At 39.5% G+C, this 18702-nt stretch overlaps 1 protein-coding gene across 3 annotated transcripts in view; it reads left to right on the plus strand.

The window, feature by feature from the left end:
• The window catches only part of MID1 (midline 1), a 240041-nt gene that overhangs the window by 119562 nt on the left and 101777 nt on the right, over window positions 1-18702 (plus strand). The window contains exon 1 of one of the 3 annotated variants that reach the window (XM_010726630.3): window positions 17629-17816. The exons of the other annotated variants lie outside the window; for them this stretch is intronic. The gene's annotated coding sequence lies outside the window, so the exon portion shown is untranslated. Of the gene's footprint in view, window positions 1-17628; window positions 17817-18702 lie in introns of those variants that run through there. 3 annotated transcript variants of the gene reach the window in all.

Genomic DNA, 18702 nt, shown 5'->3' on the forward strand with positions numbered 1-18702 from the left:
AAAAAAAAAAAGTTAAAATTGAAGCATTTGTTTGCAAGGCAGAAATATTGCTTATGGGAAAGAGCAAGAGTCCATGTTGCCTTTTCAAACTTTACTTCATCAGGGAATCTAAATGTGGTGCTTTGTAGGTTTGGAAGACAGCTATACAGATTTACATGTGTCTACTGCATACAAGGGAAATTCAGTGACTCTTCTTTTTGTTAGTTGAAGGCCTTTTGTAGAAGATATTATGAGATGTCCAACTTACAATGAACTATTCTAGTCTTAATTTAAGTATGCATGTTTGCATTCCAGGAAGTGTGAACATTTAACTGGAAATATTCTGGATGTGCTGTCCTCTTCTAATGAAAGTCATCTGACAACAGACAGACAGTGTAGACAGCTACATCTTAGTTTGTTTGCTCCAGGCTCCTTTTATAGTCCACGGTAATACTAGAGCATGATTCTTTTTGCACTAAAGCCTTTTCAAACTTTTCAGGTAAATTGGTTCCTTGAAATGTGCACTGAGTATGAAAAGGTCTCAAGGATGAGTAGGATCTGGTCATCTGTAGGCTTCTATTGTGGACACCTCTATTTGTTCAATTTTGTTTTCCCTAACATTAGTTATCATGGAGTCACAGGATGGTTTGGGTTGGAAGTGACATCAGAGCCCACCCAGCCCCAATCCCCACCATGGGCAGGGCTGCCCCCCACCAGCTCAGGCTGCCCAGGGCCCCATCCAACCTGGCCTTGAGCGCCTCCAGGGATGGGGCACCACAGCTTCTCTGGGCAGCTGTGCCAGTGCCTCACCAACCTCTGGGTAAAGGATTTCCACCTAACGTCTAACCTAAATCTCCCCTCTTTCAGTTTAAAGCCGTTTCTCCTTGTCCTGTCGCTGTCAGACTGTGTAAAAAGTCAGTCCCCCTCCTGCCTGTAAGCTCCTCTCAAGTACAGGAAGTCCGCAATGAGGTCTCCCCAGAGCCTTCTTTTGTCCAAGCTAAGCAAGCCCAGCTCCCTCAGCTTTTCTTCACAGAGCAGGTGCTTCAGCCCTCTGATCTACATGGCCCTCCTCTGGATCTGCTCTGGAAGCTCTGTGTCCTTCTTGTGTTGGGAACCCTAGGCCTGAACATGGTGGGTGAGGTAGAGGGCAGAGAGCCTTCCAAAGCAGGTTCCTTCAGAGTGATGATGTTTGCAAGTGCAGATTAATGAGCAGACCATACTCAAACATCTTATAAGGCGCAGTGGTTTGACTGTCCCTCAAGTGTGGAGTTTAAGTTAGTACATGCGTGTAATTAAGGTGTTTTCAGCACAATGAAAATTATGAGGGGAAGGTTAGTGGGAGAGAGATATTTGCATTAGGTTAAGAGGGAGGTGTACTAACATTAGAAAGTGTTATACTGCTAATCCTTTTAACTTCCTCTCTGGGCTTTGTTGCCAGCCCCCTGCTGGGGCTGATTATTCAGGTTTAGCTCTGTCTTCCCAGGCATCCATTTTGAGCAGTTGCCTCTTTCCCCAGTTTACAGGGATCTGAGCTGCAAAAGGCAGTTAGTGTTTTTTCAAGGTGGTAGGCAGAATTTTACTGTTAAAATGTTATAATTCAACTAAAGGTATGGAATACGTGATAACCAAGCATATGAATATACTTAGGAGAATGCATTGCTCACTAGTAAGGGAGTATTGTATCTACAACATATTATTTCTTATCTTTGAAAACAGAGGAAGGATCCCTTCTATAGAAAAGCTCAGGAGTACATAAAGGCACCCTTGTTTCTTGGAGTTAGTGAAGCTGTGAAACACATGAACTTTACCCCTTGTCTCTACAAAAAGTCTGCCAATTCTGTGAATTAAAAATCCATGGGAAATTTTTGTTGCCCATGGCTGCTGAGTTTCAATGGCTAAAACTCTTTCTGAAGTTATGCTCAAATTATATATTCTTTTTAGCCTCCGAATGACACCTTATGCTTTTCCTGCATTTATAAAGCTGAAAACAATAAGAACCCAGAAGTGTTTTCTGTTCAGACAACTGTCCTATGTAATCTGTTCTGTTTGACTGTCTGAATGTAGTGATTTAATGCCAGTAATTAAAAGACAAAACAAAAAAAACCCTGTGTTTAGCAGTTCGGTATTTTAAGATCATAGAATCACTCAGGTTGGAAAAGACCTTAAAGATCATCAAGTCCAACCACAGCCTAATCATACTACCTTAAGTAACAACCCTGTGTTAAATCATGTCCCTGAGCATCACATCCAAATGGTTTTTAAACACATCCAGGGATGATGACTCAACAACCTCCCTGGGGAGCCTATTCCAGTGCTTAACAATCCTTTCAATAAAAAAGCTTTTCCTGATATCCAACCTAAACCTCCCTTGGCTCAACTTCAGGCCTTTTCCCCTCATCCTGTCACCAGTGAGAAAAGACCAACCCCGCTCTCACTGTAAGCACCTTTCAGATTTTGGAAAGGAGCAATAAGGTCTCCCCTCAGCCTCCTTTTTCCCAGATTAAACAGCCCCAGTTCCCTCAGTTGCAATGGGAATATTTTAAAAATATGTTATGATCCATGAAGGAACAGCACATACTAATGAAATGGGGCTAAGGCACAAGAAAACTGGAAATGTTTCCTGTGTAATGAGCCATGCATGATAAAGACTTGCGTGGAATGGCTGGCAGCAAAGAGCTATCTACAATGATATAGTAATTTTATGTTCCATTAAGGTCTTGTTATTTTAGTATTTAAACAAAATTATGCTGCAGGAAAATAAGGAGCCTGTTGTGTAACATTGGCAAGGAAGAAAATCAAACTTCAAAGTGTTGGGTTATCGTTCAGAAGAACTATATCCATCAAATTCTGATTTGTTAGCTGAGTAGTTTGAGATGAAAGGAGGGGAAACTGATTCAGGAAGGAAATTGTGGCATACAGAGTGCTGCATATGTTGAGACGCTCTGGGGACAGATGTACACAGAACTTTTCTGGCTCTGTGACCAACTTAATATTTTGCTGATGCAAGATAATGGGCAGAGAGAACAGCCTGTATTTTCAAGAGCCAATAGTAATGTATTAAATGAATTTATTTTTTTTTTCTTTTTAAAGAATATCAAGCACTTCTCAGAAAAATTGGACATATAAAAAAGATAACATGAAAACATGAGATGTTGTATGCCCTCACAGCAGTAAGAATGGGGGGAAAAAATGAAATCTGCCTTGAGTTTTCTCAGCTGTGTTACGTGCCAGTATCATAAGCAAATTAATTCCATGATCTGTTCAAGCTACTGTATCAGAATTATCTTTATCTCATAAGGAAATGCAGCTTTTAACCTGGTGAAGGTAGATGCGATAACTCCAAGCCTCAGTGAAATGGTAGTTTTCCTTGCTCATGACATTGGGTTGCTTTTGCAGGCATGGCTTTTGCACAGGAAGATTTAAGCTCTTGCAACAGTGCAGAAACTGGAATGACTCACAGTCTAGGAAGCACTTTGAAACATCTATTTTATGTCAAATGTAACACAATAGTAACTTTTAAATCATTCTTCTATTGCCTGTTTCTGACTTGCGTGCATGCAAGGGTGGTGAGAATGAGCCTTCTGGTGGTTTATGGCATTGTTACAGATGTGATGGGGAGAGGTGAATATCAACTTGAACTGTTCTTTCTGAGCACTCTGCCAATCAGTTCACAGACCAATTATCCTGGAAGAGTCAGGCTGTTCCATATGCTGTGTGCCATCACATAATTCCTTTCTGCTCCTGAACCTGAAAAGGACAGATGGATGATTAAAGGGAGGTATGACCAAAAAAAAAAATAAAAAAAAATAAAAAAAAAATCCTCCTGTATCTGAACTAAATCTCCTAGTTGAGAAATAAACTATATAATTTTTAGTATTTCCTTTTCTAAAATGAACCAGAGTCTCCTGAAATATATAGGTCGAGAGCAAAACTTGTAGCCCTTTGGCCCTGATTTTGTCGGACGTGTAATAATGGGATAAGGATAAACACATATGTGGGAGACTGCTTTAAAAGAGTGAACATTTTAAAAAATGTTTAGTCCTGAGAACAAGCATTACTCAATGTACTTGAGATCTTTTCCAAACAATAGTCCATTGCCAAAACTCTGGGAACTGGTGTACTTCATCTGGTACAACAGGGTGATATTTATCTTCAGACTAGACAGAACAAATCTTCTTTCTAAGCCCCTATGGCCCTTTAAGTACTGGTATGACTCAAAGTAAAGAAAGATATTTATCAGAGAATTTCAAGTGGATGTTGAAGTATTATGCTCTGAATGCTTTATATTCTCCTATCTCTGCTATATATTATTTTGAGCTCTGTCTTTGCATCTGAAATACGATGGATATGCATGCAAGATATCCATGTTCCCAATGCAACATGAAGTTAAGTGGAATAGGTTTTTTGTACAACTGTTTTGGGGGAGGAATGTCATGCAAATGCTGCTGAATAGTTCACACCTCTCACTGACTGACTCAAATGTCTTATATCTAATTTTCACTGCTCAGGCCATGAGTGGTTGAATTCCACTGACGTATGCGTGATTAATTCTGTTCATACTGTACGATGCTTTTCTCTGTTACTTCAGTATAAAAACTGCATAACATAACATAATTTGCTTTGTAATCTAGAAGTGAAAGTCCTGTTCAGGTCAGTCACCTGAATTTGCAATTTTTCATGATACAGTTGAGTAATTTCAAGGATCTCTCATGCACCTATTTTTTTTTGTTTGCTTGTTGTTTTGTTGTTATTTTTGCTTATTCCTTGTGTGCACGTCTTACTGATAGTTCCCTAAAATTAGAAGCAGTAGTATCTAAAGGCAGGCTGACAGTCCCCCATAGTTGTTATATTGATTTATAATTGTAAATCATTGTGACCGTATCTTGATTGCATAGAAAGGGTCCACCCAAAGACAACTACAGAGCTGATCTGATGGAATGATAATAAAGCACTCAAACAAGGACATTGTGTCACAGAATAACATTTTAGTTTGGTTTATGGGAAGCGTTAATTCTTGTAATTTCATAATCCCAAGCACAAATACAGTGTAAAACTAGAGATCTTGGTAATAAACATTTTCCATTTGAACTGTAGAAGTTCAGCATTTCAAAATAATTTATGATACAATATGGTAAACAGAGCAGTGTTTCTCTGCTATGTTAAAAGTACGCTATGCTGTCTCTGTGTGTATGATAAAATCCTGGCATGAAAGCACATTAAAATGAAGTATTCACTTTTTCTTCCTAAGAGTTGAAAACCTTTTGCTCCTGTGGAATTTAGGTGATGCTGGATATTTAGTCTACATTCTTCCATTCACCTTTGAAAAGCATAGGTTATAATGCTTTTGGTTAGATGACAATTGGGAGAGCTCAGTTGTCTCAGTTCAGTTCTTTGTTTATGAAAGCACCATCACACACTTAATGCAGTGCTGAGCATGGTGACAACAGGCCCATTTTGAGGGGCTGTGGCATAACTGTAGTAAAAGAGGCATTGAGGTATAAAGTTTGCTCATAAGTAAATAAATCCAGTTAGTTCCTTTCTTTTAAACGTTACTCTGACAGATTATGGACTGTTCTGCCATTACAAATGGCAAAGCTTTTGGTATTGCTGGAAAAGAAATCGTCAGTAGGAGAAATGGCATTAAGGCTTAAGTGATTTGTGCTGGTGTGTTAAAGGTGTCAATGTGGCAGAATGTGGCAGGATGGTCAGGTGACTGTCTAGGTACTGTGCTTGTTTGAGAAGATGCTAACTCTGATCATTATCTTCAATCATCTCTTTACTTCTGACCTGATCCTGGAGTTGTAATAGGGCTGATAGGTTGGTTTAAAAAGCCTGGAAGTTAATTGATTAAAATAAATTGGCAAATTAAACTGCGGCCTTAATTCGTAAAGGTAACAATAACAAAAGAAATTATTTATAAAATGGATATTTCCAGTCCTGCATTAATTTCTGAAAAGAAAGCTTGATTGTGGTTTTTGTTAAATGTCCGGCAGTTAATTCTGTTTCTGTAATCAAATACGGATAAAAAGCTGTGTATTGCAGTCGTCAGTAAAGGTTTTTCCAAGGTGCAGAGTAGACACAGAAGACAAAGGTTTAGAGTTCAGCACTTCAGGGGGCTAATGTGTATTATAAAGCTACTTCTTGAATGGACCACAGCTAAATCCTTTTGCTGGCAGTCAAGATAATGATTAAAAATCACTCACCCAGGGAACTGCTTCTGGATGTGGATAGGCCAGGTTCTGGGGACGGAGTTAAGGGGACAGAAAAGAGAGGGGTTTATATAGGTATAGCTGGTTTTTGAGCAGTCACATTTCGAAAAGGAGGGAGGAGAAAAGAAAGGAAAAATTGGCTGGCCCCAAAGGGAGAAAAGAGAGAGAGAACAAAGCTTCCTTCACTAATCTCAACTAGTCACGTAATTATAACTTCTGAGTTCTCAGAAGAGAGCTACCCTACTATCACAGCCCTAAGGCGGAAGCAAGATTTTGAAGCCAAAAGTTAACTCTAGAAAAAAATTATATATTTGTAGCTTTTAAAATGAAGCAGGATTTATACTGAAATAATAACCTTATCAGTGATAGCAAGGCTCCTGGTGAAATTTGGTGGATATTTTAATCTCTGTCTACCCAGATTTTTAAGTACATTCTTTCTGTCAAAGGAGCTTAGCAGTGGTGACAAAATAACATACTCATTAACATGGATGCGAAAGAGGAAAATACCTTCTCCCTTGCCCTTACTGGTAGTTCTGATATGTAGATAATATATATTACTTGCATATTTATATGGAACTTTTTTTTTCTATCCATTTACTGCTAAATGACTTTATAATACTTGTGGATAAAACGTGTTTTCTAATTAACTAAAACAAATGAAGATATCCAGAGGACAACTCTAAATCTTTTTTCAGCATTAAGCGTTTAAGTGAGTGACGGCTGTGCTGCTGCATTTTGAATTCACTTATGCCTGCCAAAATATTTCATTTCTCAAGCTTTCCTGCTTGAGAAATATCTCATCCATGCTAATGGAAGGAAAACGTGTTGGTTTCTGATCTATTCCAGAAAATACCTTGTCAAGTGGCTCGCACACTCAGATCCTTGATCAGAGATGGTAACTTATTGCTGATGGTTTTAGTCCAATAGATTTACTTCAGACTAGCTGAAACACATGGAGTCCTTAAGGAGCATACATTTTTAATAGAAGGAAGCAGTATGCTGTAAATTACTTTGCTCTGTCCCTTAGATGCATTTCCTTTGAAAGAAGGGAGAAGAATTAGTATCTTGTCAAATATAAAGACTACTAAGATGGCAACAAAGAAGATCATTCAGAATACGGTATAGAGTTAAATTTAGGAACACAGGTGACAAAAATGAGTTCTATGAGCTCTGTTTTTCACTGATGGATTTCTTTTTCTTTCTCTTTAAAAATATATATATATATATATATATTATCTGGTTTCATGTGCAATGGGCTGCACAAGCGTTCCAGAGTATTATACATTTAAGACTACAGAAACGAGACTACAAAAATGTTTTACACAGGATCTTTCTTAGAATAACACTGCAGATCCTGGTCTTCTCCCTGCTTATTTCTAAGTTGTAGACAGCCCCAGGTGAGCTGGAGGCTCTCCCACCCTCTGCTGCTACCACCCTGTCTTTCACATGGGAGAGCTGCCTCTGGAAATTTAAATGAGTCTTTATTTTCTAGAGGTGTCTGTAAGTTAGGGAAGGAATGCACTCCAGAAAATACTATAAAAGTAATTTTTAAACAGATGAGGTCTCTGTATGTAGCTTTTGCATATATAAGTGTCGCTGATTGAATTGAAAGACAAGCAAACGAGTAGCAGCAACTTCCATGAGGAGTTTTTTTAAGGACTGGTTCTTACAAACTGGAGTTCAGAGCTGCCATTGGCTTTATTCAAAACTGTGCTAAAGGAAGCTATTGAAAGAGACATTTTTTGGCCCCAGTTTGAGCAGTTTTATGTTGTTGAGATGGAATGCTTGGTCAGTGAAAAGTAGCAAGTGCTGGAACAAGCTCTACTCATCTCTGTTGGCTTTTGTGAAAGCCTTGAAGAAACACTGGTTCATCCATTCCTGATGAAGATCTTTGAAGGAAGTGACCAGAAGTTTGTTATCAACTAACTTTTTCACTGTAGTTGTGCCGCTCACCTCTCTTTTAGAGAGGACTGTTTGTCCGGAGGTCAAGAATCTAGAACATCCTGGTTGTAACTGACTTTCTCTAAGTTAACCATGAAGGATGGCTACCTACAGAGGAATATTCATACTATATGTTTTGCATATCTATCTCTGGAGGAAAACTACTCCCATCCTGTGGTGTCAATTTTTCTAGACAAAACCTAAGAAGATGGCTAAAATTTGATGTCTAGCTTTTTATTGTCTGAAACTGAAGTGTCATTCTTCTTCATATCTGAAGGAATTTACCTATCGGTTCATTAATAATAAAGAAGGCCTAACTAAAGCAATGTTCCCCATCCCTTTTTGCACATTCTCAAGCCTGTTTTTAACAATAACCTATCTGTGACACTACAGAGAACCAAAGTTGCTTTTTCCTAGCTGAAGATGGGAGAATAAGCTGCAAGCAATCATTAGATGGAATGAATGGATCATAGCATGGATTTACATTCCAGGTGTGACTCCACAGGCTGATGATGGTTGCACAATTGTGGATATGCGTGTTTTGCTGATGAGACAGTTGGAAGAAGTAGGGAGTACTGCAAAAGGGAGTGTAGGAGCAAAGCTTTTAACACATCAGTCTCATGGGATAAAACAACTTTATTTTTTCCAGCATACTGCAGCTACTTCTTCTCTCAAACTGTTTGGGTAATGTACAACTATAGAATATCCCAAGTTCGAAGGAACCCGTGGGGATCATTGAGTTCAGCTCCATGGAATACGGGTTTACTATGTCTTGTGGCTGAAATGGAGAGTGATCGTGTTCTGGTAGGGGATGTTTTCAGCTAGGATAAATGCAAGTAGAAGACAGTATTACGTTGATCCAGCAAAAAACAGAGGTAGTAAGAAGATGTGATGTTGTTTTATCCACCTGCATGGTTTCGAAGACAGAGCGTGTTTGTCTGTGTGGGAGCACCAGCTGCCAGACAGATTGGTTGCCTGGAGATGATATTCCTGTTGGCTAGCTGTTCTTTAATAAGTATTCTCTGAGTAGCATTCAAACTATTGAGCAGATTAGTTTTGTCTGTTGTGGGGGAAAAAAAAAAAGTGGAATTCCTCCTTTTGTTACACAAAAGTCATCATGACCTTGAATTTAACACAGACTCATTGAAATTAGTGCAGAATAATCGAAAGGTGGGTTGTCAGACAGGCAAATGGTATCCTGGGCTCCATCAGAAGAGGGGTAGCCAGCAGGGACAGGGAGGTGATTGTCTCCCTCTGCTCTGCTCTTGTGAGGCCCCATCTGGAGTACTGTATCCAGGTCTGAAGTCCCCAATACAAGAAAAACAGAAAGCTGTTGGAGAGGGTCCAGAGGAGAGCCACAAAGATGATCAGGGGACTGGAGCACCTCCCCTATGAAGACAGGCTGAGGGAGCTGGGGTTGTTCAGCCTGGAGGAAAGAAGGCTGCAGGGTAACCTCATTGCAGCCTTTCAGTACCTAAAGGGAGCCTACAAACAGGAGGGGAATCAACTCTCTGAAAGTGTAGGTAACTGCAGGACACTGGGAAATGGTTTTATGTTGAGGGAGGGAAGATTTAGGTTGGATGTCAGGGGGAAGTTCTTTACAGAGAGAGTGATGAGGTGCTGGAACAGGCTGCCCAGAGAGGTTGTGGATGCCCAGTCCCTGGAGGTGTTCAAGACCAGATTGGATGGGGCCCTGGGCAGCCTAGTCTAATATTGAATGTGGAAGCTGGTTGCCCTGCATGTGGCAGGGGAGTTGGAGCTTCATGATCCTTGAGATCCCTTCCAACCCTGGCCATTCTGTGATTCTGTTGTCAGATGGTCTTGTTTATCTGTCTTTCTTTCTGCTTTGTTTATTTGTTTCATGCTGCTGAATCACTTTGGTTGCTTTGCAGATTGTACAAACTACCATCTGCAGCAGCTACTTGGCTCAGCCACTGCTGTGTCTGAGTGGTTCACAAAGACATATTTATTCTGCTTGGCATTAATTAGATGGAGACGGTGGGAAAGAACAAAAGAAGAAAAGAGAATTTATTGCATTCCTGAGCTGATAACATGGACAAGACTGACAAGCGGAGAGGAAGCTTATAGAGCATAGGGCCTCTCACTACTGGAAACTGAAAAATGAGCTACAACAACAAACATTGCTAGGGAATAACTCAGTCTAGTGCTTTCTTTTCAGCCCAGTAACTTTATTTTTTCAAGGGGCCTTCTGCTCTATTTGACCTAAAGAAAGTTAGGTAGGGTAATTTAATGATAGACATCACAAATAAAAGCCACCTGGAATGGAAAACTGACTTTGCAATTAGTGTTGAAGTGCTGTGTATCTTCGCAGTGCTGAGCGCTATTAGACATTGCATCCACTTATTTGTGAAATTATTGCTCAGCAGATCCCAAGTTTAAAATTGTCAGTGGATCTTGGTGCCGTGGTATGTTTTGAATGCCCAAAGCACAAAAATGCTCTCAAAGGAGAAAATGATGGGAAGTAGGTATGCTGATGTCTGTCCAGCTGCCTGATAGCAGCAGTAGGGATGATACTCCAGGGAGAGGCTCAGTCAGTAATTGGTTTGTTCCTCAGTTTTCCCCTAAGTTAAATGTTTTATGTGGGCCATAGCCTGTCTGTAGCATTGGTGAAGACTGATCATTTTCATAGCAAATATTACTTTTTTCTAAAGAAAAATATGCCTTTATTAGAAATCTTTGCTTCAAATGGACTAAAACTACTGGCTGCAATATGTGTCGTTCTCAGCTAGCCAACTTGTGTTTTCGGTGACATACTAATATCAATCTTCATGATCTTCAGTTTTTGAGCTATAATTGAGTGTGTGATGGCTTCTCCATGTGCAGAAGCTTTAACACTCTTAGAGGAGTGTCATTTCATGCTCCAGATTTGAAAGTTTCATAACAATTTATCCCCAAGGATATTGTTATTGCTTACATAACCAGCTGTTTTTTTGTTTTTTTTTTTTCCTTAAGTCATTATTAGAGTCTTTGTTCTTAGGTTTACCTGCTAGACTGCATTGTTATTTAAGTATTTTTCCATCTCTTGCTTGAGAATAAATGTGCTGTTTCCCACTTGGTCTGAGCTGGGAGGTATGCGCTTAGTTTTAGTTTACGGTGTAACTTATGGTATGTCACAGTGGCAGGAGATCCTTTTGATGAAAGGCAGAAAGTAAACTATATCATATTTATTAACTTGTCTCTTGGTTGACATTGATTTTTTGGGTAAGACTCCTTTGCATACACCTGCCATGACAGTGATACTGAGACCTGCAGGGACTCTGGGCAGCCAACAACACAGTGACAGGCTCTTCTTTCTGGTCAGTGGGAGCTAATACTTACATGACTCCATAATCTGGAATTTGGTGATATTTTTTATCTTCTAGATGCAGGTGCACAGCTCTGACAAAGACACCAACAAAGAATGAAGAGTAAAGAGTAAGGCACAAGAACAAAGTTCTCAGACAATCAGAAATTTTGTAATAAATAGGGGGAAAAAAGGTTGTTCAGTTACATGAGATTGGTGCTCACTTTATTTCTTGCAAACCACTGGTACTAAAAGAGAGAATGTGATTGATGAGATTAATTAGAACTATATGTTTAACACTAGCTATAACGACCTCATTAATTAAAACCTGAACTTTTGAAGATGACTCTACTCTGATTCTGATTTATGAATTCAGAATTCTTTGTTTCTGAAATAAAGAAAAATCAGGTGAACAGGTCAGTAGTGCATGCAAAAATAGTATGCAGTGCATTACAGTGATTTATATTTCTTTGGAGAATCAGAAAAGCACAAATCAACACATTAATCACGCGTAATCAGCAAGGCCAGCCTTTGTGGAGATATTTTCTTTAGCAGCCTTTGGAGATCTGGGTTTAAATTCATCTTACGTGAGGTTATATGAACTATTCTCTGAACTAGCTGCAGACTATATCATTCTTCCATAATTTAAAGAATTTGCTTTCCACTGAGTAGCCATAATCATCTTTTATAGACTTACATTTGTAAATAGTTATCTCTCTTCACTTGATAAAGCTTTAGGAGAGCAACAGAAGGTTGTATATGTTACAAATTGAGGGTTTGGATTCTGCAGCCTTTACCAAATGTAAAATGCACATAAGCCACTCAACAGGCACTATACTGCTAAGTAAAGATCTGTGTTCCCTGATGCTTTTCTTTGTTTTGTGTGGGCTAATGTTCTTTATTAAAAGATAGTTTTCTTTTACTAATAGGTTTCATGGCTATTCAGCTCATTTTGCTCACGGTCCTTATTCAATTTAAAATACGCTTGGTACAGTGAATAGAAGAATTTTCCTGGAAGACAATAGATACACCCTTGGGACTAAAGACCATTTCATTAGCATATACTTGCTTTGTCTCTAATCCTCTGAGTATTTATCTATGTACTTAACTTTATTTAGCATTCCCAGGAAATTCATGTATCTGATGCTATCTCTCCGTGTCCTGAAGCACGATCCCCACTCTTATTATAGTGCAGTGAGAAGGCACCTCTTTTAAAGAAAGCCACGGAACAATGAATGGCCTTAGTTGAAAAGAGAACTGAAGTTTCAGCTGCTCTTCACATGTATACGTGTAAATGAACAAGTCAGAAATTCATCTCAAGATTTTGCCAATCATTTGAAACATTAATATGGAAATAATAGATTCCAGTATGCATGTAATTAAAGTAGTAGTTTGATGGCCACATACAGTTTAAGAGAGGTATGTGATTTCCAAAATATTTATTTTACAGTTGCTGAGGAATACATCAATTTTTCTTAAGACAAAGCACATGACATAAGAATCATGTATGGTCAGGAGAAATGTAGTTTGACTTGGCTCTGAATGTACAATGTTTGAGTCACTAAAGACAACATATTGTGGCTTATTATCATGTTGAATCAAGGTATTTCATACTTATCACTCTTGATAACTTGTATACAGTTTTTTCAGGAATTTTGAGTAAAATGCAGTTTGTTAAGGGAACTTTGAACTCAAAGCTTGGATTGTTTTCAGCAGCAAGGATGTTGGCTCATCAGCAAAGAATTGAGACAATGTATTGGCCTGGTATGAATCTCTTCCTCTTTAAATCTGATCTGAAAGCATAGCAAGATGGAGAATGACTGACAAAGTGCAGAGGTTAGGCCTTAGCACTGCAAGATGACAGCAGTTCCTCCAGAGTGATCTGATAGAATGCTTACTGTTTCAGCATAGTTAACTGAGCAGAATGAGAGGCTTTCTTTCCTCCAGGAGGCTGCTATGTAGAAAGCACAATGAATAACGTTACACAGAGCAGCAAGTATAAAATAATGAACTTCAAAACCTAACCTGACCACTTTCCGAACAGCTTGTTGTAGTTACCTGCAATGTTTTCAGAGCGTGATAAAGAACAATATTCAAATTTCACGTATCTAGTCTTTTAAACCAAAATCTTCGCTGTGTCTTGGGTTTGAACAGGTAAATAGTCCTTTCAGTTATGCTGCAGGAGAAGACATAAAAATGAATCAGTTTATTTGTGTTTATCTGATGTGGTTTATGCTTTTTTTTTTCTTTTTTTCTTCTGTTTTAGAAGCGTACATTTGCACATTGATAGTCTTTAAATGGTCTTTTAACAATTCGGACCGCTTAATATTTTCAGACACCTGCCTTGATCATTCCTGCAGCATCCTTCAAGGGGATAGATTACAGTTCAGTGCTGTCTCATTCATCTAACAATTTGGAACAGAGTAATTAGTCTTCACTTTCTCTATCCAAAACCCCACATGCAACATTGAGCAAATGGCTTCAGTACTCATGGGGAAAGCGTGTTAAAAGCATGTAGCAGTAAAATGGGGCATGAGTAGTTTTTATTTTTCCCTCTCCATGCTTTACCTATTCCCAAGATTACAAATAGCTGGTGTGTATTGGAAGTGAGGGGAGTTTCTCTTTGAGGCTTACTCGGATATTTAGGAAGATAAGGGAAACTGGATGTTTCATAATCTGTTCATCTGATATGAATCAAGTACTACCCGTTGCTCCTCCAGAGAGGCACAAAGTGTTCCAGGATCAAGTGCTGGTACTGAAATTAGGGTTTACCATTTTCCAGAGAGCATTAACAGTGGGTCATTTGTAGTGCGCATTATTGGGCCAAAGTCAGAGTATATTTAAATATCATTGTAAAATGCAGATGAGCCATTAGAGAATACCTGCCTACACTTACCCATCATTATCTTCAGATTTCTATCCATGAGGCAGAGTAGGGGATTTATAGCTTAAACAACAATTAATATTAAACAACCGTTTGAAAGAGAATTGGTTATAAGCATTCATACGAAACAACGTAATATTGAGAAGTTGTTCAAATCACATGAGATGCTTTTGCTGACATGACATTTCTAAATTAATCCAAAAAGCTTGACTGTATTATGTTGTATGTTTTTTTTTTTTTAATTATTCTTTCTATGTCCTTCATATGCCAAGAGAATCACAAGGTGCAGACACTGAATAAGTGGTGGGAGCATCTCTGCTTTCTCCATTTGTTATATTTGGAGTGGGCAAAGAAGGGTCTAATCAATAATGTAATGAAGGTACTTCCCCAAGTTAGGAGAGCCATGCAGTTCTGATGTAATTTCAGAACAGCACGGAGGCTGCTCTAAATTTGGCACTGCTCAACAAACAAGGGAGCTGCAGATGTCTTGTGGGTCAGACCCTCTGTACTGACTGGATATAAAAAAAAAAAAGGAAAGAATGCAGATGCATTATCAAACCACTGATTGTTATTATTTTTCTTCATCAGAAGATCTGTGATTAGCTGCCTAGCATAAGTAATTTATGAGTCTGCTCTCTGGCTTGCCTTGGAGAGAATGATAAACTGCAGGCATATTAGCATATTTGTTTTAATTGTTAATGTTAGAACAGATCTCTCCTATGCTCTCATTATGGATGCTATGGTATTTACATTCCATGTACAGTGGATTGATTGGAGTTCAGCTGCTTGGTGCCTGGCAGCAGCACCTATCAATCTAAAAATATGTCCCCTGTCCATCAAAATGAGATTAACTAGAATTCCACAAATTCTTGAGCTTTTAAGAAACGTTGTTCGTGTTTCTATTCTGCTCATGAAGTAAATGGCAGAGAGAATTTTCTTATGTAGAATAGATGACAAAGCAGTAAAGAGAGAGTTTCTGAGGCTGCATGTTGGGATCTGCAAACCAACAAGTTGAAGTCTCAGTTTCTGGATTTCCAAAACCAAAGCAGGACAACCAGATCCAACAAAAACAATACTGAGTGCTTATGTTTCAGGGAATTGCAATAGTGAAGCTGGAGTAGAATTTTGTGCCCAAACTAAGATGCTTCTCACAGTTGGTCCCGCTATCATGTTTTCCTAGTGTTTTGTATGCTTTGTAGAAATAGGTCCTCTTACAGTGCCGTTGGACACCTGCTCATTTCTGTCCTATTGTAGATCTGTTCCAGTTCCTGCAGTATTGTGTTTCTTGATTGCAAGGAGCACTGTAACCAAAATAAAACTGGGTTACTATACAACATAGCTATAGGGTGTGCAGAAAACGAAGCATGCTATTTAGCACCCCCTTAAACAACAGGACAAATTCTTCCCATACAGAGCTGACCCTGGGTTCTGAAGAAACAGAAGCCTGCACAAAAACCAAGATAAATTCTATAGATAGTGTCACCAGAAATCCATTATTTAGAATTCACACATGATGAAACATAACCATTTTACAGTGGTTCAATAAACAATCCTCATTTATGTATCTGAGACTTAAGCTTTGTTAAGCTTAGATACATCAACCTACTTCTCTAGTAATACTTGTACGCATGTGCGTTCTCATGTATGTGAAGTGAAAAGTGCACTGAAGCCTTCATAGGCATGCTGTCATATAGACAGATCCAGGTAAGTTTCAGAAGCTTCTTCCAGTGTTGTCCATTAAAACATATGTGATGAAGAAGCGTGCATGCAGAAATCAAGGTAAAAATAACAGTAGAATTAGAGCTGTTGGAACTGCTATGCATTGCTTTTGTGATAGATTAGATTTCACTACAAAATGTATTTATTGAAACTTTGTTTCAGACTGCAGCTGATTGTCTGCAAGCGAAGGGCATGAAAAGCTCTAACTAACTATGGTATGGAAAAACAGAGTGGTAGGATAGCACCTGCCAGTAACACCAGTCTTCACAGTGGTTGGTCTTCAGTGCACCCGGATGAATGTGATATGGCATGGCTGAAGAGACAGTCCAAAGAAACTGCGCGGTGCTGTTTAATGAAATCTCAGGGATAGGAAATGAGCTGAGGAATCTAAAATCCATCCAGCTTGGACTTGAGCTATGACCCCTGCTAGGCCGGTTATAACTTGATTTGACTATAGGTTACCTATGGACATTTAATATCATTTAAAAAAAAAAAGAAAAAGAGTTGTAATAATCACAATCCTTCTACACATCTGTCTTGCTTTCTGCATGCTCGTTTCTCCAGTTGTGAGCTGACATTCCACTCACATGCTAACAGACGCTGCCTGGAGAAACCTTTAAAAAACCTTATGAAGGGTGTGCACATGTGAGGGCTCCAGTCTATTGTTTCAAGTGAATGAAATGAATAGGAAATGAAATAATCACAACAGTTGTTTATTGTCTCAATGAGAACAAAGTGCTGACTCCATGGAAGAAAGACCAAAGACTGTGGCTTTGCATCCTTATGCTCAAACCTCTGAGGTATGTTTTGCTTCAATTTACCATGTTAGCATTGTATGAAAGAAAGCCCTGGAACATGAAAAGCGGCGAACACAAGGAAGCAGTTTTTTCCTGCTGTTTCTACTTTGCATGAATTTTTAACACCTTTACTGGAGACCAAACATCTGGTGTAACTTCAGTCAGGGTTTCTCCTGGACACTTTGATGAAGCGTTTGTAGTTTGCTGCTGCAGTTTGCTGCTTGCATGCAAATTTAGTTTAAAAAAAAGAAAAGGAAAAGAAAAGAGAGAAGAAAAGAGAAGAGAAGAAGAAAAGACTACTATCCTCTGACATTTCACCTGCTAAATTTCAGAAAGTAGGGTCTCCATGGGGTCTTGGGCACTATACTCTTTCAGATCATCTCCATTTTTGGCAAACTCCTGCTGTATTTCAGTCTGTTACTAAGTTTTTGAGTAATATTTGGAAAAATCAACAAACACAGCCTTCTGAAACTCTCAGTCTGCATGTGGTGGGTTTGGACAGTCCCAGTCTCCTGTTACCATCTGGGCGCTGCCACTCCCTCATCACTCAGCACTGAGCTAATTGCTCCTGGGACTGAGGTTGCCCTGTGCCTGCCTGTGAGATGGTACCATCCCACAGCCTCCTGTCCTCTGTAGCCTCCAGGCCAAGTGCTGGATGCTCTGTGAGAGGACCCTGCCTCCTCACCCTCTGTGGGTTGGTTCTTGAGAGAGAAAGCAGGTATTTCAGTGCCGGCTCAGCAAGAAGGGCAGTCGACTAACTGGCGGAGGTGGTTAGGTGGAGCGGGTTTTCCTGCAATTGTAGGGAAGGCTTTCCTGTTGTGCTCCAGCCGCTGCTGCCTCATAGTGAAGGAGACGGGCAGCGCTGGGATAGGATTACTGGGACGGGGGCTGCCACTGGGCTGCCCAGACTTCCCGAAGGGTCAGCGGTCCCTATCTCTGCAGCCATGGCCCAGCCGGGAGGAGGAGGAGGGCGGGATGCAGCGGTGGGTACCTATGGGGTGGCTTCTCACCAGCGGCAGCCAGTGCTGGAGTGTGGGGGCTTGTCATCACAAGGGATTGGGGAAATGTTTTTGAAGGTGTTCAGTGTTGGTACAGGGAGAGTGGAGGTTTGGTCAATTGCTGTGATGAATTTTGTTTTCGGTACTAGAAATGGGGGGGTGGGAAAAGGGAACTTTTTGGCAGTCTGTATTTACCTCTTGTGTATTCAAACAAGTGCTTATTGTTGTCTTGTTGTCATGAAGCAACAAAAGTAAGAGCTGAAGTGAGCATTAGCATCTTCATAGTGTTAACAACATCTGGAACATTATAATTCTATTTTAAAAATAGCAGATGAAGGCTGAGATGTGTGTTTACACAAGAAGAATGGGAAAAAAATACATTAATTCCCTGAAGTCTGCTTCACTCCTCAAGCAAAGTCTTTCAAATCCCATTTATTTATTTGTAACTGATGAAGTCATGTAACCTAGAACTATGACACTTAAGTAGGATGGCCTAGACACTGTGGTGTTTGTTCAGAGTCTTTTTTTGTACTTCTTGGCTCTAGTATACTCACAGGTATGGTCTGGACACTACAGTTTTTTAACAGGCAAATTTGAAAGCCCAAAAATGCATCATTTCTTTAGCAGAATCAGAAGCATGCGTAGTGCACAGGTAGAGAAATTTTAATACCATTTTTCCCAGTTTAGTATTTCAAAGTGAACTGTCTTCTAACAGGCCAGTGTTAAACTGGATGTTTAGCAAGCTCCCAGAAAAAAGGTTGAGGCTGGAGATGGTGCAGACATATGCCAGTAATACACATTAGTGGTGGCTTAGTTGATAACTGACAGGAGGCAGACAATTTATTCAAGTTTTTTTTTTTTTTTTTTAATA

This window comes from Meleagris gallopavo, chromosome 1 (assembly GCF_000146605.3).
Source record: "Meleagris gallopavo isolate NT-WF06-2002-E0010 breed Aviagen turkey brand Nicholas breeding stock chromosome 1, Turkey_5.1, whole genome shotgun sequence".
In the NCBI taxonomy this organism is placed as follows: domain Eukaryota; kingdom Metazoa; phylum Chordata; class Aves; order Galliformes; family Phasianidae; genus Meleagris; species Meleagris gallopavo.